Source organism: Tenrec ecaudatus, chromosome 8, assembly GCF_050624435.1.
Source record: "Tenrec ecaudatus isolate mTenEca1 chromosome 8, mTenEca1.hap1, whole genome shotgun sequence".
Taxonomy (NCBI): domain Eukaryota; kingdom Metazoa; phylum Chordata; class Mammalia; order Afrosoricida; family Tenrecidae; genus Tenrec; species Tenrec ecaudatus.
In genome coordinates, this window is record NC_134537.1 from 41,288,411 (window position 1) to 41,315,648 (window position 27,238).

Here is a 27,238-nt window from a genome sequence, read left to right on the forward strand (position 1 = left end):
GTTTATATCTTCACAGGGTAAGAGAGACCAGATTTTAACCCAGTGCTCCAAGATATGAATGCAACATGCCGGCACGGAGTAGGGAACCAGTGGAGCATCTGCGGGGAGGGGCAGCCCCAATCCCAACACTAGGTGGACACCTGCCCCTTCCCCCAGAAGAATTTATTTCAAAGGACGGCATTGAATCTGCAGCTCCGGGAGAGGGACATAACTGACCGAAGAACACGGGAGCAGGTGAAGGGCGAGGAGGAGAGAGTGGAGCACATCCTGGCCCACCACGCCTTGAGGACGATGTTCCCGATTAGATCAACCAGTCCACAGAGAGGACCACATGGCCAGCCCAACTATGAGACATGATGTCCATCACTGACCCATAGCCCGACAGGGAACAACACCGGAGATGCAGTGTGGAAATTGCGCCTGATCTGATCTCACTACATCAAGGCAAAACACTAAGGGAGTGCAACAGAACAGCAAGGGAATGGAGCGGCAAGGTTCGCAGGGAATGCTGAAGGTGAACTCAATTTACATGGATCATGGACAAAAAAGGAACACCAGAAATAATTTATATTGCAGCTTTGCTCAGTGGCAATATCGTAGCCAGTGAGGTTTATCCGAGGCGTGATTATTGCTAATAAATGAAAATAATTTATATTGTACATTTGCTTGTTCATAAGTTTATTCATAGATATAGAAAAAGGACCAGTCCACAGAGAGAACAACATGGCTGGCCCTACTATGAGACTTGATGCCCCTCAGTGACTAAGGGTGATACAGGGGATAGCACCGGAGACACAGTGTGGGAATTGCACCTGACCTGATGCCACCACACCGAGGCAAATCACTGGGGGAGTGCAGCGGAACAGCAAGGGAATGGAGTGGCAAGGTTGCAAGGGAATGCTGAAAGTGGACTTTGGGGCCAGGGCGTGGTGCCCCAACAGACTGGACTGGAAAACGCTCCTAAGGGCCAGCAAATGATCCTTGAACGAACTACAAGCCTTTCTTTTGTGGAAAAAAAAAAAGGAACAACTCAGTAGTTCTAGATCTGGACCAAAAACCCTCCGAAATCAAACTCGCTGTCACTGAGTCAATAGGAACCATATCGGATAGAGGAGAACTGCCCCTGTGGGTTTCTGAGGCTATACATCTGCACGGGAGCAGAAAGCCTGCTCTTTCTCATGAGGAGTGGCTGGTGGTTTCTCTCTCCCCAAGAGGGTCAACTGCTGACCTTGTGGGTGCTCGCTATGCTACCAGGGCCAACTCGTTGATTCTGAAGGTAATAATTAGCCAGCCCTTATCACATGCCAGATACTATTTAATCTAGGTACCTGATTACTGTACTAACTCACTTAGTCTTCACCATGAAGAGGGTGGAACTATTACAATTCTGACTCAACAGATGAGGAGACTAAGGCACAGACAGGGTAAGTAACTTGCTCAAGATCACTAGAAAGTGCTAGAAAGAAGAGAGAGCCAGGATTGAAAGTCAGGTCTGTTATTTATTTGTTTGTCTCTAAGGGTTGAGTTGTTTATTAGGACATATTACCATTTTTTACAATGTTCTTTTTTGTAACAATGTTATTGGTACTTCATCTACATATCAATCAATTCAATAGTTCAATAATTTCAAGAAGATTTGTACAATCATTACCACAGTTTTAGAACATTTGCTTCTTCCTTGTACTCATTGCTAATCATGTAGTTATTGTTTCTAAATGTAGCAAAAATATACACAAGAAAGCATTATCCAATTCCACAACTTCTACTTGTATAATTCAGTATCGATACCCTTCCCCAGTTACTCTACCACCAACGACATAAACTCAAGGCCCTAAGCAAATACCCGGCCTCTTTCACTCACGGTGACTCTGGGGCAGGTTTGAGTTCTTCTTTTTTTTCCCAGTAGTTTTCTTGATATAATCTTCACACATCATACACTTCTATAGTTAAATCACTTGTTTACAAGAGTTGTATATCCATCATTGCAATCAGTTTAGTGCTTTGAACACTAAGATGTTCGAAATGCTCTCTGCAGGGCAACAAAGCACAAACTGCCCACTCAGAGGCGACATTGAAGAGAATGCTGGTTAAGAAACAGTTTCCTGGACATCCCTTTGCAGAGAGGTTGCGGGGAGAAGACCAGCCAGTCAGAGTGCAGTGTAGCCTCGATGAAACACACAACTTTCCTCTAGTTCTTAAATGCTTCCCACCCCCCACCCCCACTATCATGATCCCAATTCTACCTTAAAAATCTGGCTAAACCAGAGGATGCACACTGGTACAGATAGCACCTGGAAACACACGGAATCCAGGACAGATGAACCCTTCAGGACCAGTGGTGAGAGTGGTGATACAGGGAGAGTGGAGTAAAGGTGGGGTAGAAAAGGGGAACCGATTACAAGGATCTGCATATAACCTGGGGGATGGGCAACAGAAAAGTGGGTGAAGGGAGATGTTGGGCAGTGTAAGATCTGATAAAATAATAATTTATAAATTTTCAAGGGTTCATGAGGGAGGGGGCAGTGGGGAGAGAGGGAAAAAATTGAAAAATAAAGACCTGATTCCAAGAACCCAAGTGGAAAGCAAATGCTTTGAGAATGATGAGGGAAACGAATGTACAAATATTGATTTACACAATTGATGTATGTATGGATTGTGATAAGAGTTGTATGAGCCCCCAAAAAATAATTTTAAAAAAAAGGAACAGTTTCCACTGGCTGAGACTTTAGCTCTAATGAGAGACAGATAGATAGCTAGACACAGTGGCTGCAACAATGCGCTCAAACATAGGAACACTTGTGAAGACGATGCAGGGCCGGAAGTGTTTTTTCTGATGTACCTAATGGGTCTGAACCAACCAGGAGTCACTATGTGTCTGAACTCACTCAGCAGCACCTAACAACAACAACAACAACAGAGATAGTTGATTTTGTCCTCAATGAGAAAGGTGGTGGTGGAAAGGTCTACTGGGCTTGGGAAGGTGAGAGGGTGTGTTGGGCTGCTTTGACTAGAGAAACAAATCCAGTGACACACCATAGTATAAGAAAGAACTTCATATCAAAAAATAATTGTATCTTGGCCAGGAAACAGCAGCAGCCACATCTTCCCACTAGAAAGGGGCTCAGAATGCAAATGAAGTCAAAACTCCACATGAAGACTGACCAGTCCTGGACATCTGGGTCTGCAGGGCCACCAGGCCTTTGGGGAAGTCTTCACAACTGCAGGCCATAACCTTGACACCCCCCACCCTTCCTGAGGGGAAACTGAATGTGGCATGGTCACATCATAGAAGTTGGGGACCACTGGCTCGGGGAGTCCGATGGTGTTGAGACCAGAGACTTCCACATGACCTTCACCACTCAAGTTCATTCAGCCCACAACACTGTCCCCACCCCACGCCAGACTCCACTTGACGCCCAAAGAGGAACCTCAAACAGGAATCCACAGATCAAGATGACCACAGCCTCCTTTTGGTATCATAAACAGACTTTTAATAATAATAAATCTATCCTGGCTTTAAAAAATAATACAATAAAAATTAATTATATCTCAAGAATACATCCCAGCCCATTATAGCTCAAGTCTGCTAGCCCATAAATCCTTCTTCAGACTCACATAGCCACATGCAATGATATAGAAGCAGGAAGATCACAGGCCAGTGGGCACAGTCATGTGCATCCAAGGTCTGTGGTGACATGACAGGGCTCCGGCAGCTCTCAGGGTCAGCAAGCAGGAAAGTAAAGGGGGCGAGGGTTATGGATCAGCTTGGCTGGGCCCAAGTCTCGGTGGCTTGGCAGCTATATAATGTTGCAACATGGCATCTCTGCCTGATGTAATTTGGCAGTTATAAGATGAGGCAGTCACCCTCCATGTTGTGATCAGATGTGGCCACACTCCATTTTCACTTACTTCCACCAAGAGGGTGGGCCCCAGGTCCCTTTTTAAAGCAGGTCGCACCCCCAAGGAGACAGACCTGATGGACAGGGTCGACTCGACCCCTGGTGTCTAGTTGACACAGCATTATTTCCCAACCAGAGGGCGTTCACAAAGTTCATGGAAAATGTAATGAAAAGAGAACAGATTTTTTCCATGAACGTTCGAAGGCTCTCGTGTAGAAAGACTCAGGTCATGCTTAAATTCTTTGGCAAAGATTCTGACTTTTGAAAGGGACTCACCTGAGAGCAGAAACTTGAGAATCCCGATCATTTGATTAAATAGCACAAACCCCTCAGTCTTAAAAAGGCCCCATGTGGAAACATCGTTATTTTAAATCATTGATTTCCATTTTAGTTATTTTTAATTGGTTTTATTTTTGTTACTAAAAGTAAACAGATCACATGCCAACAATTTCTCCATGCACAATTCAGTGACACTGATTACATTTTTCTAGTCATGGCGCTATTTTCATCTGTTCTGAGCTGTCCTTCCTCTCTTAACAAAAACTTGTTGCGTGTGTAATCTTTCCAGTTGGCCCTTGGCAATTTGATCCCATACAGATAGCACACTGCTCAGGGCAGACATTCTGCCTTGAGACGAGTCAGGCTAAACTATTGCCTGGTTGAAAGAAGACTCCAAGGACATATTTTTGGTTTAAAGTTTAAGGATACTTCAAGGCGAGGGCTTTGGAAGTTCATTCCACCTCAAAGTCTGGATTCCAAATGAGAATTTGAAACTCTGTCATGTGTGGGCATGATTCAAGTCAATCTCCATTTCCAGAGACCAAGGCGCAGTTCTGAAAGAGAAAGAAAAGAAAACAACCTTTAACCTATGAATGAACCGTATTAAGTAGATTAATTTCGAAACTCTTAGAACTGCTCCTGGCACCCAGGAAGAACTATGCAAAGGTATGTTCATAAAATATAGACAAATCGGCGTGGAAGTAGACTTAGGGCTCCCATGCTCAGGAAGCAATTGAGCTTCTTTTTAGAGCCCTTCCACCAGGCTAGCCTTAGAGCAGCGGGGTTGACTCCATCCCTTTCTGAACCACATTTCTTGTCAGTTAAATGAAAGTGGTGGGAGAAGGGTTGCTTTAAGTAACTTCAAAACACTGTGAAAGGGGGCCCTCTCGGACCTCCTCTGGCTTCGTGGTTGCCACAAGGCCAGGGTCAGACATTCTGACACCAACCATTCTCCCCATGGCACTTACTTCCATGTAAGATTTGATAATTCATTGCAATGGCCACACGGAACTTAGAGACAAAACTCACGACTAAAGGACTTTCTTTCTTGGGAAAGTCAAGGTGAGATACCAATAAGGATACAGTCGTTGGTCCACACCAGTGACTCCTCTCAGCCAGCAGATCAGTCAGCTCTCTGGTCCTCAGCCTCTCAGCCACATGGTCCCTTAGCCTCTGCCTATCAGGGTCGAGAAACCAGCCTGCAGCTCTGCTTTATAGTCTCATAGTCTCTGCGCTGCACCCTGCTCTGTCTTCTGGTCTTCTTGCCTTGACCTCTGCTCTTAGCCTGGCTCCGGTGCTCTGTGCCATGGTGTCCTGCTGCAGCCTCTGTCTTCAGTCTTTGCTACTTCTGACAGAAATTTAGAACATATTCCACGTGTGATGGTCCTAGGATTCCTCTCTTCTCCCATTGAGGGGATGCTTCTTTATAGCCAGGGGAATGGCAACTAAAACTGACCAATGCTCTCTATTAGACTTCACATACCCCATTGGCATAATTCTACCCAATCGTTTGGTGGGAGTTACAGAGACATGGATGGAAGAGTCATATTAAGAAATTACACTCAACCGCCGTAACAAAGGAGATCAGCAAAGATATAAGGACGAAAATGTGTCCTTTGTAAACTAAGGCACTCCACCTCTACTTATGTATCAACCATCTCATTATATGACTCACTCAAACTCACTGCCATCGGGTCAATTCTGTCTCATGGTGACCTATAGATAGGACAGGGTATATAAATGTCCTTATTATTACTATTGTTTGCATTCAGAATTCCTGATAGTGAAAGGACTAGAAAGATGTCCTGAGGCAGAGAATCATACTACTGGTCCTGGTGCCCGGGATGGCCTGCCAGCCTTCCCAGTCGCTTCCTGGCATGGCACCTAACCCCAGCTGCTCTCCCAGCCAAGTAGCGGGTAGGGGAGAGTTATGTTCCTGGCACACAATGCTGGAATACAGAGTGTCATTCTTACAGACTCAAGGCTGCACAGAGTTTGGGAGTCACTGAGCAGGCCACCCAGTCTGCCAGATTAGCAACATTGTGGATTAGATAAACCTTTGTGCAATGCCTGGGACCTTGATGGCTGAAGGTAACCTTACTTCTGTGGGAACAGGCAGAGTGAGTTTTCAATGACTGCCTTTGTAAAGACACTTCAGAATACACAGCCTGTTCCAGAAGCAGGGATGCTTGTCCAGCACCAAATAGAGCTGCTAGAACCATGGTGGACACTCCAGGAAAGAAGACAAATGAACTGTAAGCTGTTACCCTGTGGGAACTTCCCTTGCCATTTTTTCTTTTACTGTTTGGGAGAGAACTATAATTACCGATTGATTTGTCTCTAGGATTAAATCAAGGGGGAAAACCAGAGTGACTCATGAAGTATATATGAAAGACAAGATTCTAGAGCTGCTACACATAGGAATTAGGTGGCCAGGAGGATAAGAGCCATAAAAAAGCCATCAAGAAAATATACAACTGAAAGGTAATGTGAAAGAAGTGTTCACATGACACATGAGTTCAAGAAGGAAACAGAAACCTGAAGAGTGATTGGAACGCGTTGTAAATATAGTTTTTAAGCAACTTTATGCTATGTCATGTAGAGCAGGGGTCAGACATATTGTCTAGACATATTTAGACCAGATTTCCTTATCTGAAATAACAAGAGCAGGTAACTAAATCAGATACTACATTATGTTCATTCCCTATATAACTCCAGCAGGTACCCCCATTTGATAGTTCATGAAACAGGGTCAATGGATGCTCGATAGTTTGCCCAAGGTCACACAGATATAAAATAGTGGGGTCAAGACTCAAACCCAGTTATCTGACAAACTCCTCCATGGACTTAAACCCTACTTTGTTGTCCCCACTAAATACCTCTATAGAAGAGCCACATAAGACTTCCAAAAGGCAGACGAGACAAAAGCAGTCTGAAAAACAGGACAACAGAGAGCTACTTGTTCTTATCCATTTAGAAGGGGGATTCAGTTCAACCCCGAATGATACCATTAGCTGTCTGACACCTGGCGGGAATTTTATCGAGGAGATGCTAGTCTTTTGGGGTTCAATTATTCATAGAAGAATCAATAATTTACTCAATAAATTCTTATTATGCTAGACATTTTTCAGCTTCTAGGGCTATTTGCTCAGCATATAGATTGAATACACACAGTGAAAAGATACAATCCCGATGCACACCTTCCTTTCATTTGTTTGAATAACCACCCCTGGGTTGGTGCAGAGGTTCTCCATAAGCGCAATGAAATGTTCTGAGTTTCCAGCCTTCTCCATGTGATAATGGATGGTTATGACCCACACAGGTGGTTGCCATTGCAGTCAGTCAAATATCTTGTTGGCATTCTCTGTTTTCAGCCAAGATGAAAGCCAGCACTGATAGCCCTCAATCCACAGCCTCTTCTGAGCATGCTCACGCTCTGCCACTGCCATCGTTTATTTTGAATGCTCTGCAGCAACCCTTTACTTCCATGTGATATTTATGATATTGTTGGCTATGTTTTGCACAGGTCACCTTTCTTTGGAATAGGCATACATTCAGCCCATTGGTTCTTCCAAATTTCATGGCCTAGATCGTGAGTGCTTCCAGCATTGCATCAGTTTTGGGGAAATATGTCCAATAGTATTCCAATAAAGCCTTCACTGAGGCTTAAGCTTCTTTCACTGCCAGCAGTTCTTGATCACATGCTACCTCTTGAAATGGTTAAACATTGGCTACTTATCTTAGCCCAGTGACTCATGGACGTCTTCCATCTTATGTTGGTGTTTCCAAGTTGCCCAATATGTTGCCCACAGAATTCTTTGATATTGCAACTTGAAACTTGATTTTTTTTTCTTCAGCTATTTTAGCTTGAGATTTTGTTTTTTAACTCCAGGTTTTTGTACAAATTTCATTATAATGATTTACTTTGTTTCTTGAATGGCCCTTTGGAAATTTCTGTTAAGCTCCTTTACTTCATTATTTTCCCCTATTTGCTTTATCTATTCTATAGTCAAGGGCAAGTTTCAGAGTCTCTTCTGACTTCCATTTTGGCCTTTTTTTCTTCCCTACCATTTTAATGGTATTTAGCTTCCTCCATATATGATATTCTAGATGTTATCCCATAACTTGTCAGATTGTCTGTCATTAATGTTCAATGTGTGAAATCTGTTCTTGAAATAGTCTCTAAATTCAGGTGAAATATACTTAAAGTTGTATTTTGGCTTTCATGTATTTGCTCTAATTTTCTTCAGCTTCGATCTGAACTTCCATATGAGAAATTGATGATCTATTTTACAGCTAGCCCTTGATCTTCTTTTGGCTGAAGATACACATTATTTTTTCATCAAGGTAGTTGCTTCCCATGGATGCAGTCAATTTGATTCTTGAGTGTTTCATCTGGTGAGGTGCATGTGTGTGACAGTTAAGTTTGTGTCAACTTGGCTCAGTCAGGATTGTCTGTGCTTTGGAAATTAAGGTCTAGTAATCCTCTATGACGTTATCTGACAGTATAATCAACTCCATAATGGGATCTCTGTGAGCAGTCAATAAGATGACTAGGTGCAATACCCTTACTCAGATCAAAGTCCTGAGAACCTTTCTTCAGGGGTGTGGCCTACTTCGTATAGAAATAAATGCTGTGGGGAGATTGTTTACTTCTTGTTGGGTTTGGATTTTGCACTGAACTCTTGATTTCTGATTTTTTGAACATGAACCGACTCTGGGAGCCATCAGCAGTTTTGCATCTGACCTACCAACCTTGTATTCATCTACCTTTGTATCTACCAGCCTGCAAACTTCCTGCTTCACTTTCTTGCTTCCTAGTTCATTAGGCCCCTGTCCCCCCTCCCCTCTTACCCCCTATAGCTATGCAAGTCATTAAAAACTTCCAACTTGACAGATGACCCATGGACTTCAACCAAACTGGACTTACATCTACAACTCTGTAAGACATTTTATTTATGTAAATGTCTCTTTATGTAATATATGTTACATATATATGATATATATATTTATATATCACTGGCTTTGTTTCTTGAGAGAACTCAGTCTGATACAACATTTGTTGAAAATATATATTTGCAATGAAAAAGTCAATTTTCCTTGCAAAATTCTATCATGTGGTGTCCAATTTTGTTTCTATCGCCAAAGCCAACTAGGTCCTTGGTCTTTGTTTCCAATGATTATCAGTGCATCTTGATCAGTTTCAGCCTGAAGCTGTTAGAATTCTTTGATTTCTTCATCATCGGCTTTAGTGGTTGATGTTTGACACTGTGTGCTGGTATAAACTGCTGAAATTTGATGACTGGTTCTGGATGGGTCTTTGCTTATGAATGCAAAGGCCAAAGTTCCAACAGGAACTGGAGATCCTTCAGATTAAGGAAAATGCTTATCTCCTCAGAGCGATAGGTTAATAGGAATGGGCAACCTAGAAATTAGATGCTAAGATGGGGGTAAATAAAGGTATGAAGTGGCTAGCTTATATGTTTTCATTGATGTTAATGTATGGGTAGAATAATGAGTAGAAGAGCAATGTAGTCAATCACCTATATGGTTCTTCTAGCCATAGTCTCTGTAACTCCCAGCAACTAGCTTTTCCTGATAGGTCTGGTTAGGAAAAGGTAAGGGAGGATACCAGTAAGATTTAGTTGCGACTAAAGGCCTCACTGTGGTTTCCATGCTGTTGGTTTGAAATATGCCATCTCAGAAGCAGAAGGGGAGATCTTACCACCAGCAAAAGCCAGGAGTGAAGCATGTCCTTTGGATGTAAGATCTCCATGCAGTGAACCTCACTGATCCAGCTTTGACCCCAGAGGAGCAACAAAAGGACCAGGAGCCAGAGCATGAGACAGAGTGGTGAACTTCCCAGCCCACAGAACAAGTAAAGGATAGAGTGCTTTTGAACAGGAGGCTGGCTTATGGAGTGGGGTGCCTCTGGGCACTTAATTGGAGGAGCTGGATTTGCTGACCCACGGACCTGGAGCTGAGTCCCTTAGCATAGTCTCTCTCAGTCTTATAGCAGAGTGGCATGCTCTTTGGACATTTATTAGCTGCCTTAAAAGAACTTTGTAATGTGTCCCAACTGAACAACCATATCCTGAAAATTTTTTAAATCTGAATTAGCTTCCATAATAAACCCTATGATAGTGAGCACTGTTCGTGAGTTCTGTATGGCCATTGCGATGAATTATAGGACCAGACCAATAAAAATAGAGTTGTGGGGGCAGAGCTGAAAAAGCAGAGTGATGTGTAGACAGAAGATTGCTGAACTCTTTAAGCCTGTTTTGGGCACTGACAGTGTTTGTCTATCACTTTTTCTGTGGCTTCTTCCTCAGCAGCGCGCAGATAAGTAGTTTGTACCAGGCTACTTCGTTCCATTAGAAGCGATGCTGGAGAATCTTCTATCTCTCCTCTCTTTGTCTTCACATATGGCTGGGAGAACAGGAAAGGAAGGTCATATTTCTTTTTTTTTCCTTTTTAAACATTTTATTAGGGGCTCATACAACTCTTATCACAATCCATACATACAACAATTGTGTAAAACACATCTGTACATTCATTGCCCTCATCATTCTCAGAACATTTGCTCTCCATTAAGCCCTTGGCATCAGGTCCTCTTTTTTTCCCCTCTCCCTCCCCGCTCCTCTTTCCCTCATGAGCCCTCGCTAATTTATAAATTATTATTTTGTCATATCTTTCCCTGTCCAACGTCTCCCTTCACCACTTTTCTGTTGTCCGTCCCCCAGGGAGGAGGTCACATGTAGATCCTTGTAATCGGTTCCTTCTTTCCAACCCACTCTCCCTCTACCCTCCCAGTATCGTCATTCACCCCCCCCCCCCCCGTCCTGAAGGTATCATCTGCCCTGGATTCCCTGTGCCTCCAGCTCCCATCTGCACCAGTGTACAACCTCTGGTCTAGCCAGACTTGCAAGGGAGAATTCGAACCATCACAGTGCAGGTGGGGGGAGGAAGCATTTAGAAACTAGAGGAAAGCTGTATTCTTCATCTGTGCTTCATCGCATCCTGACTCATCTCCTCCCCTAGACCCCTCTGTGAGGGGATCTCCAGTGGCCGACAAATGAGCTTTGGGTCTCCACTCTGCACTTCCACCTTCATTCACTATGGTAAGATTTTTGTTCTGATGATGCCTTATACCTGATCCCTTCGGCACCTTGTGATCGCACAGGCTGGTGTGCTTCTTCCGTGTGGGTTTTGTTGCTTCTGAGCTAGATGGCTGCTTGTTTACCTTCAAACCTTTAAAACCTCAGATGCTATACCTTTTCATAGCCAGGCACCATCAGCTTGGAAGGTCATATTTCTGAAACCCTCTGTGCCCAAAACACATTATATAAAAGACATTGCTAAGGTTTATACTTAAATTTCATCAGCCCATCTCAGAAATCTGAGGCTTCTCCTCTGTTTGCTAATTTTGCGTATAGACTCTAGACCAGTGCTGCGATGCTTTAATACAGTTCCTCATGTTGTTGTGACTGACCCCCAACCATAAAATTATTTTCGTTGCTACTTCATAACTGTAATTTTGCTACTGTTATTTATCATAATGTAAATGTCTGATATGCAGGATGTATTTTCATTGTTACTAATTGAACACAATTAAACGTAATTAAAGCAAAGTGATTAGTCACAAAACAATATTTAATCATATATTGTGAAATATTTATGTGTTTTCCGATGGTCTTAGGTGACCCCGGTGAAAGGGTCGTTCGACCCCAAAAGGGTTGCAACCCACAGGTTGAGAACCGGTGCTGTGCTGTAGGGGTTGAATCTGATTGCAAACATGTTTTCCTTTAGTCCCCATACTAAAACCGAAAGAAACTTGTTGCTGTTGATTTGATTCTGACTCAGGCTGCCCCACGGGGCTTCCAAAGCTCTACTCTTAAAGTTGTCAAGGATTTCACTGCCCTTGGGTCCACACAAACGCCACAGCCAAGAAATCAAATGACACATTTTATTGGGCATATCTGCTGTAAAGAGTTCCAAATGTCAAAAACAAAAACGTCACTTTGAGGACTAAGATGTACCTGACCCAAACCATGGCATTTTCATTAGCTTCCTGTACATGTGAAAGTTGGACAATGAAAAAGAGAACAGAGAAGAATTGATGCATTTGAATTACAGTTTGGTGAAGAATATCAACTACACTACGGACTGCCAGAAGTCTACCTTGAAGGAAGCACAGCCAAATGCTCCTACGAAGCATAATAGCAAGACTCAGTCTTACATAGTTTGGACATGGTATCAGGAGGAACAGAGAGCCCTGGTGGTATAGTGACTGTAACTCAAGGTCAACAGTTCGAAATTCTCAGTCATTCGGTGGGACAAAGGTGAGGTTTTCTATTCCCGTAAAGATTTATAGTCTTAGAAATCCACAAGGTCAATTCTTATTTTCCCTGTAAGGGAAATTGAAATCTGACCAGGAGTCAGAATTGACTTGAAGGCAGTGCAATGTTTTTGTTTACCAGGGAGGACCAGTCCCTGAAAAAGGACATCTTGCTTGGTAAAGTAGAGATTAGTAAGACAGACAGATCCTCAAGGAGAAGAATTGACACAATGGCTACAAAATGGGCTCACGTGTAACCATTGTGAGGATGGGGCACTGTTTTGATTTGTGGGACAGACACAGCCTCACGCTGGCTCAGAACCAGCTCCATGACACCGAGTGGCGACAATAATCCATGGAAACAGACTGCCAAATCAGGATGGCTCATGCATTGAACTGCTGACTTTGGGGATGCGGGGCTGAGTGCTTAATCACTGCACCACCAGGACTACTTGGGCCCCACACACTTTCAAAGCAATTTAGATAACTGGTAACATTTATAACCTGAGGGTTTCCCCACGAAAGACCAGATTTCTGGCGTCATTTGGAAAACTGTCTTCGGTTTCCCTGGCCTTCCCTAGCTGCCAGCTAGCTGTTGGGTCGGAGTGAGGCCTTTCTCTTTAGATGGACATGCCAGCCCCTCCCTTACTCAAGGTCCCTCCCCAACTCCCTGCATTCACTTCCCGGATGCTGCTCAACATGTGTGTCCATGACCCCTGCCTTCAAAACAGGCTCCAAGTCAGGTACTGTTCCACTCACAGAGTCATTACAGAATGTCTTCCTAATAGTCATGGGTGTGGCAATTAGGATCGCACTATTTTCGTGCCTTTGCCCAACTGGCAAAGCACCTGCAACATTTGATTCTTTAAATCTTAACTGAAAAGAGAGCAAGAAATTGGTTGTTGGTAGATACCATTGAGTCTGTTCTAACCCATAGCGACTCTGTGTACAAACAGAACAAAGCACTACCCAGGCCCGCACCATCCGCACAGTTGTTATGCTTGAGCCCGTGGTTGTAACCGCTGGATCCTTCTCCTGACAACATCCAAAGTATTCACCTCTCTTGCCTCGGAGAGGAATTCTGGCGGTGCCTCGTGTAAGACAAATTTGTTCTTTTTGGAAGTCCAAGGTACTTTCAATATGGGTCACGAAATGTTTAAATGAGAAAGTAGAACGCAAATGTTTTGAGAATGATGATGGCAACAAATGTACAAATGTGCTTGACACAATGGATGGATGGATGGGTTGTGATAAGAGTTGTATGAGCCCCAAAGAAAATGATTAAATTAAAAAAAATAAAAAAGAAATGTTTAAATGACTTCATTAAATGCAGGCATAGTCTCACATGAAATGGAGATCAGTAAATATAGAACCCACAAGATCACTTACTCAGAGGGATTAAAAAGAAGTAAAATATCAAATAGGTAATATGAGTATCTTCTTTAAAAGCACCCCACTCTGCTGTTCTGCTCTGATTAGAATTTCCTTTTGCCTTAGGCCCATTGTCAATGGCTGGTGGCCCTAGCTCCAGCCCGTCCTGTTAGAAGCTTTCTAATACTGGACCATCCTAAGTCTTTCACACAGCGGGAAAGGAGTAAAACCAGCTAAGAGGGTGAACTCTGTCCAGATATTACAGCAGCAAGGGGTCCTCGAGATCTCTCCCAGCAGCAAGGCATTGCTCCTGGGGCCAATGCTGTGCTGCCTAAGGAACAGGCTACATGACTGCCGGCACACTAACAAAACACACCCCCCACACCCAGATATTTTGAGAGTTTTACATGCTGTTTCCAAACAGTCTTTCAAGGGGGTAGTCAGAATCCCTCCCTTTCATTTATTTTATGAGCTAGTATTATTTAAATTTGAATTCTACATAGGAAATATTAACATCTTTTCAGTATTTAGGTGGAATATCTTCTTTGTCAGGGGCTTTGCGATTATCTCCTAGGTCTCTGTGCTATCACCACCTAAGAGAGTTATTTTTGTAGTGGGAATTCCAAGTCATGTGTGTAGAAGGAGAGATGGAAAGAGAGAGAGAGAGAGAGAGAGAGAGAGAGAGAGAGAGAGAGAGAGAGAGAGAGAGAGAGAGAGAGAGAAGAGAAAGAAGAGAAGAGGAGAGGAGAGGAGAGGAGAGAAAAGAAGAGAAGGGAGGGGTGGGGAAGGACAGGGAAGGTGGGGAGAAGACAGGAGAGGAGGGGAGGTGGTGGTGATGGTGGCGAGAAATGATGTTAAAACTTGCCAAATAAGGTTAATTCAATCTAGAAAGACTTCTGCATAAGAGTTTGACTTGCTTTCTAAAGATATCTCATGCTTCCATTTCGTGCACTCTCTTCGTAGATTTTCTATGTAAAAGGAGTGGAGTGGTCAAATAATTTGGGTCATATTGAATATTTTTTAATTTAACAGTTTTATTGACATATATCATACAATTCGATGTTTAAGTATATTAAAAGAGTTGTATATTCATTACCCTAATCAATTTTAGAACATTTTCTATATCCTTGGATCCGTTAATATTAGCTCCATTTCCCCAACCTCCAGTCATAACCCTTAGAAGCTATTAATCTAGTTGTCGTCTCTACAGATTTACCCATCCTGAGTTTCTTATAAGGAAATCATTCAAGTTAAAAAAAAAGATGAAACAAAAGAGCCACTACAACAGAATAAACACAGAAGACCTCAACCTATAAGATAGCAGAATGTAATAAAAATTACACCAAGTTAAAAATGGCTTAAAAGGGAAACAAATGGTAAGCTGTTACAGTTTACCTTGATTATATCTGCAGTGACCCACATTGCGATGCACTCGGTCTGGGCTCCAGGCTTTTTATCAACTTCGTCAATGCACCTAGGGAAGTCAATGGAGACTTCGTTTATTGGAGGAGGGGCGCTCTGTAAACGGATTGGGCTTTCACGGTCATCCATAGCCTTCTGCAATCTGGGTGCTCAGAAGTTAAGCTTTGATATAGTCTCCTCCTCTGGTCTTGGATTTTGTTGTTAATAATTCCTTGATCGTGCTGGTTGGTGTGCTACTCTGTGCAGATTTGGCTTACACCTCACCTAGTTGGCTATGTGTTTTAAGCCAGAGCCCTGGTGGTGTTGTAGTTACACTTTGGGCTGCAATTCTCAAGGTCAGCAATTGGAAACCACCAGCCTCTCTGAGGGAGAAAGATGGGGCTTTCTACTCCCATAAACCGATACTGTCAGTGAAACTTACAGGGGTAGTTCTAACCTGGCCAACAGGGCCTGTTGAGTTACGATGGATTCGATGGCAGACACTATTCTCTCCATGGCTGACACCAGCTGGTTTCTTCACCACATTTTGCTATAGCACTCATATTTTCAGTGATCTCTTCATGAGGGCAAGTATCAAGAAGAGCTATATCATAAGAACTCATATTTTTAGATTAGGGTTTACAACTAAGTGTAAGCTTTCATTCAGATTATCTGCAGTTTATATAGAGACATGGTGCATCTTATGAAGATTCTTTTTTCTTTCCCCCAGTGGATTTTTTTAAACCTTTTCATCGTAAATTGGGTGAAGGCTTACAGAGAAGATCACAGTTTTACATTCAATAATGCATACACCTCCTGACAGACCTGTCCATTGCAATCCCCTTAGTGTGCCATCTGGGTTTCCTGTTTTGATTCCTCCGCCTTTCCTAAGCCTTTCAACTAGGCTGTAGTGTAAAGGATGCTCTTTTGATCTTAAATGGTTGGCTATTCTAACGTGGAGGCAAGTTCAATTCCAGACCTGAGGAGTAAGGGTCAGAAGCCTAGGGGAAAATAGAAAGATTCTTGATGCATGTTAGAATTAAAATATTCTGAGAAGTTCTGCAATGAAGAAACAGATCCAACTTTTAAAAAACAATCAGAGTCTTTCACATTTAAGAATCAGGTAACACCTATTAATAACCCACAGGACTCTGTGGGGCACATTGAAAAATGTTGCTCGGATGTTTGCCTTTTTCTTGTTCTTGGCGTTAGGAGGCATGTTTTTGAAACAAGTAATATTAGCACCTACTGTTTCAAGTAAACTAATGTTATCCTATCGAAGGACTAATTTGATGGGGATAATAAGTGTGTATGCTGGCTGACCCACCAGTGATTTGACAATATGATGTCACACGAGTACGTGACACTTTCTTTTGTTTCCAACTCTTAACAGTCTCCGCTTGGTGACAGAAATGATCAGGAGACCCCAGTCAAATCTGCATTTTTATGGACTTCCGTGAGCAATCCACTACCTGCTAGCAGCCAACTGAGTGTGAGATGGACCCATCAATTTGAAGGAGCGTGTGTTCTCATCTTATAACATCGTTTTTAAAGAGCTAATTTTCCTGTCTGCTGGGTCTTTGAGTAAAATACTTTTCAGCTCAATAGGGACTCAGGGAGGAAGTTTGGGAGAGACAAAGAATGGGAGGGGAAAAAAAGTTCATTTGATCAAAATCTGGGCACAGCAGCAACCCCTTCCCTCCTCTCCTGAGTTCTTCTTCTCAAACAAAACAGCTGAAGGAGGCTTTCTTTGCTGCACTCCCACCACAAGTGCTGCGCTTGGCAGGGGAAATGCTCCTGTCCCAGAGCCCTGAATTACTGAATGAGGGTGAGAACTTGCTACAGGATTTCTGGCTAAGCAGGAGGATGGTGGACTGCTTCCCCTCAGCAGTTCCAGTTAATTGAACTGTAATTCCACCTCCGTAGTAAGATCTATTGAGAATGAGAACATTTTTATTTTACAAACATTTCTTCTTTGTTCCTCCTCCTCTCTCTTTCCTTTTTTTCTGGCTACATCCATCCCTGGCTTGCCTTTTCTTGCATGGGGTCAGCATGGCTCCTAGCTCCCATTCCCCCATTTCTCTGTGGCCTGTCCACCTGCTGCAGGGAAAGCAGGCATACGCCACCTTTCCTTCCCCTTCATGTCAGGGTTAGAGAAAATAAAAACAACCAGCCTTTGCTCAGCATTTACCAGGTGCTAAAGAGCCCTGGCTTGGTATTAGACTGCTAACTGCAAGGTTGGCATTTCAAACCCATCAACGGCTTCTAGGGAGAAGCTGTAAAGAGTTACAGCCTAGCCTGCTGCAGGTCCTTCCCAGAGGTGACATTCAATGTGACATTCGGGCCACGGACTTTTTCTCCTAGAACCATGGCCCAATTTATCTGTAACCTGGTGGAGGTTCCAGGGATGGTAAACACTGCTGTGCTTTATTTGAAACCGTAATTGGCCACATTTTGTGCCAGGGTGGAGCTGGTTCCTCCACCCCCTGCTGAGATCCCTGCAGCTACTCAGAGCCTGAGAAAATTAGGCAATAGTGCTCAGACTGGTCACTTCAAAAAGCTCATAGTTAAGGAAGCCCTGCTGAATGGTTTGGTGGCCACTGAATTGTGGATGTGGCTTTATGTTGGCGAGATCATAGGCAAACAGGACATCATTAGCTAAGATGTTTGAAGACCAGTCTTTAACATCTGATTATATTTGGTTTGCTATTTGAGTGTTCTTGGACCACGTGTGATCAGTCTACTCTAATAAAATAGATCGTTCTAAAACTAAAAACAAAAACAGAGTTACAGCCTCAGAAATCCACAGGGGCAGTTCTACACTGTCTTCAGGGGGCACTATGATTCAGAACTGACTTGATGGCAGTTAAGTTTCTTGGGGGGCACTGTGCTTCATCAGATGGTTGAAACATTTTCATTGGTATTCCATTGATTCCTGGGACCTTGTTTGTGGCTAATGCCTTCAGTACATCTTGGACTTCTTTCTTTAATACCATTGGATATTGTTCATATGCTACCTCTTAAGATAGTTGAACAACAACCAATTCTTCTTGACGCAGTGACTCTATGGAGTCCTCCCATCTTCTTTGGATGCTACCTGCATCATTCGATATTTGCCCACAGAATTTTTCAATATTGAAACTTGAAGCTTCAATTTTTCTTCACTCTTTTCAGCTTGAGATATACTATATGTGTGTATATACACATATGCATACATAGGACTAAGGTGTATCCTCATATGCATGTGAAGGTTAGACACTGACTAAGGAAGACTGAAGGAAACACACTTGAATGATGGTGCTGGCAAAGAAAGAGGAAAATCCTGTGGCCTGCCAAGAGAACAAGTGAATCTTTTTTGGAAGAACAGCTAAAATGCTCCTTTAAGTAAGGATACAAGACTTTGCTTCGCATACTTTGGACATGCTGTCAGGAGAGATCAGTCCCTGGACAAGGAGATCATGCTTGGTAAAGTGGAAGGGCAGTGAAAATGAGGAAGGTTCTTATGAGATGGACTGACACAGTGGCTGCAACAATGGGTTCAAACATAAGAACAACCGGGAGGCTGGCACAGGACCAGGCAGTGTTTTGTTCTGCTGTACATAGGGTAGCTGACTTGACAGCACTTCACAACAAATAAATGAAAATGTGTTATTGTTGAGAATATACATAAAAACATATACCAATAATTCCTACATGGACAGTTCAGTAATATTGATCACATTCTTCAAGTTGTGCATCCTCACTCACCTTTTCAGAGTTCTTCCTCTCTTATTAATAGAAACTCACTGCCCCTGAATGTTCTTACTTATTATTTTGAGTTTGCTGTTGTCCATTTGAATTCATATAGCCTTTAAAAGGGCAAAATGCTCAAGGCAAATATTCTTTTTTAGTTAAACTAAACTATGATTTTTAAAAGACTTCAGGGAATAGTCTTCATTTAAGGCTTAAAGGTTATCTCTGGGCAATATTTTCAGGCCTCTAAAAGTCTAGCTTGCATGAGAATTTGAAATTCTGGTATGGTGCACAATAGAATTCTGTTCTGCACAAAACAGTATTCATCTTCTTATCGACTGTACTAAATGTATTCACAATGTATCAGGCAATGTTCAAGTGTTGGGATACAGGAATGAAAAGAAAATGCCAATCTCTTTCCTTTTGGAGCTTACATTCTCGTGAACAGAAAGACAGTGTGGGACAAAACAATGTCCAGTGCTATGAAAGATAATAAGTCAGGCTCAGGGGTAGAGAGTGGTAGGGGCGGAAAGACCCGTTAGGAGATGCTGTTGACGCAGCGACCACCCTCGCAGCACTGTGCTTCATGCTGACGCCCACAAGGTGGTGACTCTAGGTAGTCACCAGCAGGTTTCTTTTGATCGGGATAGTTCTGGGAAAACTCCATTTCATTTGGAAAACAAAGCTGGCCTTCTATTTAAAAAAAAGTTAGCTAACATATGGTGGTGTTTTAAGACCTTCCTGGTGTTTCTTCTGAGCTGTCCAGCTCGCCACACAGAGCCATTCATTGTACTTGGCACTAAGCTCTATGGTGGCTGTAATGGCTGAGTGCTCTTAGACATGGGCCCAGGAGATTTAAATGTATGACTTCATTAAAGGCTTATGGAATCGACCAGCACTGACAGTTGCCTAACTTTAAAAAGGTCAGAATGAAGATCAGCCCAAAGCCAACTCCTATGAATCACAGGTCAGATGTCCCTCCGCTCCTACTTTTCCACCACTTGGATACCAGATGTCCTTCCTATGGTACTTTCCACTTCTCTGCTGGGTTCAGTAATCACTGTGGTGGTCATACAGAACTCACAGACCGCACTCATAATAATGTATATGGTTTATCAAGGAAATAACAGACTACAACTCAGAATCAGGCTCAACTTGGATATAACATGCAACTCAGGAGACAGGATACAGTTTGTCTATCAAAATAGCTCCCAACCAGGAGAGTTGTCTAATTCTCACTTGTGTCCACCACATCCCGGCTTGGGCTTTTGTTGTGTTATGGCTCTTTGGCTCTGCCAACAGGGGCTCAGAGGCACCCCACTCTGCCAACATAGCTACCGCCTGAAGATGAATTAGGTGAAGGTTTACAGGGAAGAACATCCGTTTTACTTTCAACAATTCACACATATTTTGTTTCATCTTATCCACTGCAATGCCTTCAAAGTACTGTCATGTATCCCACCTCCTCGCCCGGTTCCTACTTTCCTATCCTGCTGAACTTTGTCCTTGGGTAAAGGCGGCCCTTTTCATCTCAAATAATTGATTACTATAAAACTGGGACATAGTTTTGAGAGTTCCACCTATCTGTAGCCAACCAGTAAGTCTGATTTATTTGTTTGCTTTAGTTTTGTACAACTGTTGACACAAAGACAACAAAGGCAAACCCTCCTCAGGCAGGAGGTCTGGGACATCACCCGAGGACAATGGCACTTACAGCTACATAAAGTGACAATGAGGATAGAGATAACTCAGTCAGGAAAAGAGAGGCGGTGCTTCGTCCTTGAGTCATAGTACAAGAGTACCAGAGCTCATGCAGGGTCAGGGGACCCTCCTGGGAGCAAAGCCTGAAATCAGAATTTTAAAATCTTGAGCAAGAGGTGAACTCTATATGGAGAAAACTTGACAAAGAGCCTTACTTCAAGCTGCCATTTACATATGCCCCAAACATGCATGTGTCACTTCCGGACATACAAAGCATGCTCCCAGCCTCCAGGGGCCCATGCTCAGGAAGAGAAGGGCAGCTCACTGTCAGATCTGGGCGTCTGTGGAGGAAGTGCTTTGCTTAAGGACGCCACAAAAGCTGGCAATCTCAAAACAATCAAAATTTTAAAACCACTGGTACGTACCCAAATCGGACATAAATCTTTTAAAATAGGTACTCACATAGTTCTGTGTGGTGTAAGCGATAATAAAGCAAGCTAAAAATTAAAGAACCCGGCAGTAACACTATAATTCTGAGCCCAAACTAGCATCTCTAACCCCTTCTCCATCCCCACTGCACTTAGGGGACACCTCGTCTTCTCAAGACGGCTCCCAGAAACCTTCCCCCTTCTTTTCACAGCTCTGCTGGTGCCACAGCCGAGAGAGGCAGGGTGGGGGTGGGGAGGGCAAGCAGGGGCTCCTTTTAGACATAATAATTTATTTCTGTCCCCAAAGTTTATCAATGCGGGATTCCTTTGTTCGCTCTCTCTCTTTACCTTCTCGTGTGGCCGCAACCTGTGTCTCCCTCTCTCTAGCTCTCCCTTTCTTACTTTTGGCTACTTTCCCTTTATCTTCCCATTGCCCCTCACCCTGCCCCCTTGACTCTCATTCCAATCTAAACACCTGGGCAGGTCGTTAACTCTTATAACGCCTGATAATTAAAACCCACACTCTGGGGCCACTTTCCTTTTCTTCCCTTTCTAACAGAAATATGTGTTGAGATGGGAGCAGGGATATGGTGTCCACCTTATGAGGCCACCATGAGGCCCGGGGCTGTTAGGAATAAGTTGTCCAAAGACCACACCAGCCCAGCCACCATAAGTCATATTGAAATGAGAAGTCCTCCAGAGTCCATCATCCACCCGTGGCAAAGTCGCCTGCCTCAAGGCCACCATAGGAGAAATCCAGAAAGCAGCGCAGCTGTGGCTCCGAAAAGGTTCAAGGATAGGGACCGGCTGCCTCATTCAGAATGGCTGGTAGGCCAGGATTTTCCTCGGCAAGACTTGCAAAATGGCATCGTCCTGGGGTCTGTTGTTGCAACATGCTGCTCTTGGGCTAGCTCATTGTATGCAGGACAGGTTCCACCTCGAGGAACCCTGGTGGAGCAGCGGTTATGCACTGGGCTGCTCATCATCAGGTCAGCAGGTAGAAAACACGAAGCTTTCCCCTCCTGTTAAGAGTTACAGTCTTGTCTACGGCCATACCACCCTGAACGCGCCCGATCTCATCTGATCTCGGAAGCTAAGCAGGGTTGGGCCTGGTTAGTACTTGGATGGGAGACCTCCTGGGAATACCAGGTGCTGTAGGCTTAAAAAAAAAAAAAAAAGAGTTACAGTCTTGGAAACCCACAGGGGCGGTGCTCCCTGTCCAATAGGCTCATGATGAGTGGGCATTGGTTTGGAGTCTCCATTGCCCAAAGTGGCCACTGACAAACATTTCACCTATGAACCGCTCACAACTTTCCGTGGTGACTGGTTTGCAGTAGTTTAGGTCAATATGACAGATAATTGCCCCAGTGTTTGCCATCTGAGAGGTTAATTTCGGGGGTCACAAGTGGAGGTGCCCATGATGGGGCAAAGGTTGTCAGACTGCTCAGTGACATGGTTACACCAACTGAGGTGGAGCTTGCAGAGAGGGGCATGTGACGGCTGATGGGTCGCAGAGAGGCATCTGTGATGTCCAGGCTTGTGAGGTTCAGCTCCACAGTGATCCGGAGTTGACTCTGATTATTTATCTGACCGGGCTTGTTATTCATGGGAGGAGAAAGCAGGGCCTGCGTCTGGGTGTCCTTGAGTCCTTCCACCCACTGTCCAAGGTCCAGAGTCGCAGATAGCTAGAGGTGCACAGGGCAGAGAGCAGCCAGACAGTAACAGGTCTCTTAGCCTAGGAAGCCAATTGATGAGCCAGCTCATCTGCTGCTTGGAGACATTGGTCAGCTGAGGTTCAGCGAGACAAGGACAGGCTGGAGCCAGCTGCTGCTGCTCAGCACCAATGGTGTGATGGACTTAGAGTAGTTCAGGTGGATGCAAGTTCACAGCTATTTAATGGTGCACCAGGGTTCCAGGTCCTGGAAGCACAGGGCTCTGTGGCTGAGGCAGCTGAAGATAGACCACCATCCACACATTCCCAGGTATGACTTGGACTGCCCGGTCATGTCATCCAGCGATAGGGAGTCAGGTGGGGTGTTGATGTAGGTCAGGCAGCTCACACGCCTGCTCTTCTCCTAGGATGCTGAGCTTTGTTCCACACTTCTTCCCATGACTCCAGGACCTTTGGGATCTTTTTGGGTGGTAGTGAAAAGGATCTGATGGCATCCTTTTCAGTGGTAGTGACAGCCGGGCACCATCTTCTCCTAATCTCAGGATTATGAAGGATGTTTTCGTGCTCTGTTAGACCATTGTTTCCATCTGGCTTCAGATTTTCATCACGCTTTTTTCCCTCTGGACGACAAGAGACTCATGGCTGCCCCTTAGAACAGCTAGCCTCAAGTGTTTAAGTTTCCAGTCTTACCACTCAGGAAAGTATGGCGGAAACTGTTATCCCATTGACTGTGATGTCCCTGAAACGTCCCATTTATTTTTAATTTTCTTTGTGCCATTAATTATTTGCATTTATTTTCCTTCTTTAATTTCCCACTTTTGGGTGTTATTCTTCTTTGCAACTGCCATACTGCTTTGCATATAGTATGATTCAAATTCAGTTTTGTCTTAGGAGCTAGAGTTTATAATTGGAAGGGACTTTAGAAATTATAGGAACTCAGTGTCGTAATGGTGATACATTGGGCTATTAACTTCAAGGTCTGTAGTTTGAAACCAGCAGCTGCAAGGTCTGTAGTTTGAAACCAGCAGCTGCTCCGGGAGGAAGATGGGGCTTTCTACTCCTTTAAACAGTTACAGTCTGGGAACCTTGTAGGCGCAATTATACCCAGTCTTATAGGGTCTCTGTGAGTCGGCATCGACTTGATGGTAGTGAGTTTGGTTTTGGTTTTAGAAATCACATAGCCAACGGCTCTCATTTTGTAGACGCAAAAAACAAATGACTAAAGAGAGCGATGCATTTGGCATTAAGAAGCCCCCAAGCTGATTCTGAGCGTTCTGATTTCCACAAGCTTCTTTTTCTTTTTATTTAGAACACGTATCTGCCTTCCTACAGCGTCATGTTGGTTACAAAACCAAGACAAGGCAAAAAGCAGTGATGAACATATGAGGCACATAGCGGCATGGAAAGAACTGGAGGAAATCATGCTAAGTGAAGTACGTCAGGCACAAAAGGACAAGTACAACATGAGCCCGCTGAGGTAAGTATTAAAAAAAATGCAAAAGAGGCATAGGGGAAAAAGCTACTGTATACAAACATTTTTTGGGTGAAGACTGTGTAGTATGGCAGAGACCAGATCAAGTTCAGGGATGCACATGGTAGACAACTGGGGAGGAGGTGGGGAAAGGAAAACAAAAGGATGAATATAAGGAAGAAAAGGGGAGTGGGGGCATGGGGCGCTAACCCACCCAAGGGGAGGGTATTGTTTATATCTCCACAGGGAAAGTGGGACCAGACTTCAAACCAGTGCTGCGAGGTATGAATGCAACATCCCAGCGTGAAGTAGGGAACCAGTGGAGAGGTCTGGGAGGCTGGCCCCAGCACCAAAAATTAAGTGGATTCCTGCCCCTCCCCCGAGAAGAATTTGTTTCAAAGGACGACAATGATTCTGCAGCTCCGGTAGATGGACATATCTGATCAGAGCAAACGGGAGCAGATGAAGGGGGAGGAGGAGAGAGTGGAGCACAGCCTGGCCCACCAGGCCGTGAGGATGATGTTCCTGATTAGAGCAGCCAGTCCACAGAGAGAACAACATGGCTGACCCCACTATGAGACATGATGCCCCTCAGTGACTAAGGGCGATACAGGGGACAGCACCGGAGACACAGTGTGCGAATTGCACCTGACCTGATACCACCACACCGAGGCAAAGCACTGGGGGAGTGCAGCGGAACAGCAAGGGAATGGAGTGGCAAGGTCCCCAGGGAATGCTGAAAGTGGACTTTGGGGCCAGGGCGTGGTGCCCCAACAGACTGGACTGGAAAACACTCCTAAGGGCCAACAAATGATCCTTGAACGAACTACAAGCTTTTCTTTCTTGATGTGTTTTGTTTTTTGTCAGTGGTTTGTTGTTGTTGTTTTGTTGTCTGGTTGTATACTGTTGCTTTGTTTTCCTCTGTCTTGTTTTCATGCATGTTATTATCTCCACAGGTTTGTCTAAATAAGACAGGCTGGATGAACTATCTGGAGGAAAAACAACGGGACCGACAGTTCCGGGGGGACTTGGGATAAGGGGAGGTGGGGGGGGGTAAGGAAGTGGTATTAACAAACACAGGGACAAGGGAACAACATGGGACCCAAAATGGTGGTGAGGGGGAGTGACAGGCCTGGTAGGGAATGATCAAGGGTAAGGTTACGTAAAGAAGAGGTGTAGCTGTAAACAAGGTGGAGACGGAGCATGGTAGTAGGGCAGGAGGAAAGTCAAGGGAGATGGAGGAAAGAGCTAGGAGTCAAAGGGCATTTATAGAGGTCTAGACAAAGACATGTACATGCAAATATATATATGAGGATGGGTAAATAGATCTAGGTGTCTATATTTATAGGTTTAGTATTAAAATGGCAGAAGGATCTTGGGCCTCTACTCAAGCACTCCCTCAATGCATGAATACTTTATTAAATTGGCACTCTATGATGCTCACCCTCCCGACACAACTGCTGAAGCCAAAGTGGGTGAATAAGTAAATGTGGTGAAGAAAGCTGATGGTACCCAGCTATCAAAAGAGATAATGTCTGGGGTCTTAAAGGCTTGAAGATAAACAAGCGGCCATGTAGCTCAGAAGCAACAAAGCCCACATGGAAGAACACACCAGCCTGTGTGATCACATGGTCCCGAAGGGATCAGTTATCAGGCATCAAGAACAAAAATCATATCATTGGCTGCACACCTCCATGATACGATCGCCAAGAACAAACGGGTGCATAAGCAAATGTGGCGAAGAAAGCTGATGGTGCCTGGCTATCAAAAGAGATAGTGTCTGGGGTCTTAAAGGCTTGTAGGTGAACAAGCGGCCATTTAGCTCATAAGCAACAAAGCCCACATGGAAGAAGCACACCAGCCTGTGCGATCACGAGGTGCCAAAGGGACCAGGTATAAGGCATCATCCAAAAAAAATTATATATATATGTGTATATATATATATATATATATATATATATATATATACCATAGTGAATGAAGGGGGAAGTGCAGAGTGGAGACCCAAAACCCATTTTTCGGCCACTGGAGATCCCCTCACAGAGGGGTTTGGGGGAGGAGATGAGTCAGTCAGGGTGCAATGTAGTACTGATGAAGAACACAGCTTTCCCCCAGATCCTGGATGCTTCCAACCCCCAACTACCATGATTCGAATTCTACCTTGCAAGACTGGATAGAGCAGAGGTTGTACACTGGTGTATATAGGAGCTGGAGGCACAGGGAATCCAGGGTGGATGATACCTTCAGGACCAGGGGGTGAGGGGCGATACTGGGAGAGTAGAGGGTGAGTGGTTTGGAAAGGGGGAACCGATTACAAGGATCTACATGTGACCTTTTCCCTGGGGAACAGACAGCAGAGAAGGGGGTGAAGGGAGACGCTGGATAGGGCAAGATATGACAAAATAATAATCTATAAATTATCAAGGGCTCATGAGGGAGGGGGGTATCGGGGAGGGAGGGGTAACAAAAAAGGACCTGATGGCAAAGGACTTAAGTGGAGAGCAAATGCTTTGAAAATGATTAGGGCAAAGAATGTACAGATGTGCTTTATACAATTGATGTATGTATATGTATGGATTGTCATAAGAGTTGTATGAGCTCCTAATAAAATGTTAAAAAATACACCAAAAAAACCCAAGACAAGGCAGGGCTTGGTTGTAATTTCTCCTATGGATGGCGTCATTTTTCTAAGCCTTCTCCGTCAGATCTCACCTCAGGGGTATGGGTGGAAGTAGCACTCCACGGAGGCACGATGCTCTCAGGTCTTTCCCGTCTTTCTGTCTTCGCTCAGTGGCGCCCTCCCTTTCGGGGTCAAGGGCCCGTCCCCGCAGCACCACAGGCTCCGCCCCCTTCCGGGGTGATCTGCCCTCCTCCAAGATGGCAGCGGGTGCTACGGTCGTAGCGGAAGTGAGCTCACGTGCTCCGGAAGCGAAGGCGGGGGGAGGG

At 44.2% G+C, this 27,238-nt stretch overlaps 1 long non-coding RNA gene and 2 other non-coding genes across 4 annotated transcripts; 2 read left to right on the forward strand and 1 right to left on the reverse strand.

Moving 5' to 3' along the window:
* The first annotated feature begins 574 nt into the window (after window positions 1-574).
* LOC142455673 (U4 spliceosomal RNA) lies at window positions 575-710 on the forward strand. Its single transcript, XR_012785827.1, has one exon. It is a non-coding gene; the product is annotated as a U4 spliceosomal RNA (small nuclear RNA).
* A 1,620-nt stretch (window positions 711-2,330) lies between these two features.
* Window positions 2,331-27,152, reverse strand: LOC142454284 (uncharacterized). 2 transcript variants are annotated; one of them, XR_012785692.1, is made up of 4 exons: window positions 27,005-27,152; window positions 15,283-15,361; window positions 10,472-10,607; window positions 2,331-4,732 (listed from the first exon to the last, which is right to left on the reverse strand). It is a non-coding gene; the product is annotated as an uncharacterized LOC142454284 (long non-coding RNA). The 2 variants fall into 2 exon arrangements; XR_012785693.1 differs by lacking the exon at window positions 10,472-10,607.
* LOC142455593 (5S ribosomal RNA) lies at window positions 22,192-22,310 on the forward strand. Its single transcript, XR_012785777.1, has one exon. It is a non-coding gene; the product is annotated as a 5S ribosomal RNA (ribosomal RNA).
* Window positions 27,153-27,238: the final 86 nt, after the last annotated feature.